Raw genomic sequence first — 2036 nt, forward strand, 5'->3', positions numbered from 1 at the left:
GAAATTTATTTGCCTCAGTGCATGATTTTTCGTCATTTTTTGAGGTTATGGCTCAACCATGACGTGATGGGTGATTCTTGATACCGAATTTGAATTCAGCGCACCAAAATCCATAGGAATACGTGTGCCTTGTTACCAGATCAGCACATTTTTTTGTGTGGCTGTGTTATCTTTTTTAAACTTGGCTGAAAGTTAAACTCTCTGATTAAAATTTTTTTTGGTCAAAGATTCATCATTTAAAAGAAAAATTAATTTCTTTGGTTGAACATTATTTGATGACTAAAAATTCAATTATTCAATTTTTTGTTAAAAAATTATTTTCTTTAGTTGAAAATTCATCTTTCTAGTAAAAATGAATCTTCTGTGTTGGAAATTCATTTTTTTTAAATTTCAATTATTCTAGTAAAAAACAATCGTTTTACTTGAAAATTCATCTTCCCGTTTTAAAATTCCCCTATTTCAAAGACAAAGATTAGAAATTTTATTTAAAAATTTATCACTTTTCTAAAAAATGTATATAATTCTTCTTGACAATCATGTTTTTGGGAAAGTTTTGTTGTTGTTGTTGTGAAAAGTAAAGCAACTTATTCCAATTGTTTATTCCATAGTTGTGATTGAAAATTCATTTGTTTGGTGGAGCATTAATTTTTTAACTGAACGCTTTATTATTTAAGTTTTGATGGACAATTTATCTTTTTTAGTACAAATTAATTTTTCGCTGTTGAATATGCAACTGTTTTAGTTCAAAATTCATTGTTTTAGGTCAGAACTCATCCTTTTTATTTAAAATTTAACCATTCCAGTTAAAGATTCATCATTTGAGTAGAAAATTCATCCATTAGGTTGAGAAGTTAACTATTTTGTTGAAAATCCATTTTATTTGTTGATTTTAATTAAATTTAATGTTTTCAAACAGAAGTTTAACCATTTCATTCTTTATCATAAACTGATATTTTTTAGTGGGAAATTTAAGTATTTGTTTCAAAATTCATTTATTTTTCAATTTTTTACTCTGTTATGTTCACGAAGGAATAATAAGGTGACCCAACTGCCAGTGGGGAGCCATATGAAACTGGCAATAGAAATATTACCGTAAGTGAAACGCACATTACGGGAAGATCTTAGATTAGAGTGCGCAGGTGCACAGTTGTCCTCTTCCTATACATGGAAAAGTAAGTTAGAGGATGTGTTGAGGTTGTGTTCAGAAATTGTGTTGGCGTGCAACTTCGTCCACCACCCGGAACTTGACACCTCATGGCTTAGAACACATTTCTGACACTTGCATCAAAACAAACAAAGAAAAAGAACCTCTCAACTTACGTCAATTTGACAAACTTTCTCACTCGCATACTTTTCCATGTATAGGAAGAGGACAACTGTGCACCTGCGCACTCAAATCTAAGATCCTCCTGTAATGTCCGTGTCACTTACGGTAATGTTTCTATTGCCAAGTGGGGGAACGGAGTTAGGTCTCCTTATTCGTGGTTGTGTTGAACGATGTTCAGAATAAACGTCATGAATTAAAATAAATGTTTTTCGTTTAGCGGCAAATATGAAAATTTTACTTTCAGTTGACCGGGAAAATTAAAAAACTTGACCGGGAAAAACGGAAAAACTGAACAAGCTGGTTTCGTTTTATTTGAGCATTCTTCTCTGAAATCTATAATACAAACTTTTTTCAGGTAGATACTAAAAGAAATGTGATATCTGAAGAATTCAGAACCTCTTTTGATATTTGTATCGCGGCTGACTGATTGAATATGATTCAGCTGACTCATTATATTCATTATTTCAATAACTTTGCTCAATTTTGAAAAATGATATCTACTTTACCTACAGTTGTAGAGTATATGAGTTAAAATAATTATCTTTTTTTTCAGGAGGGAGTTTCGTGAAAGAAATATAATTTCACTTGGAACAGAGAATTTTTCATGTGGAACGGGAATTTTTTTAAAGAATTAAAACTGTGATTTAGTAGAAAGGAGTTTAAAAAATCTCTGTTCCAAGTCAACATTCATCACAATTTAAAATTTCCT

Source organism: Belonocnema kinseyi, chromosome 4, assembly GCF_010883055.1.
Source record: "Belonocnema kinseyi isolate 2016_QV_RU_SX_M_011 chromosome 4, B_treatae_v1, whole genome shotgun sequence".
Taxonomy (NCBI): domain Eukaryota; kingdom Metazoa; phylum Arthropoda; class Insecta; order Hymenoptera; family Cynipidae; genus Belonocnema; species Belonocnema kinseyi.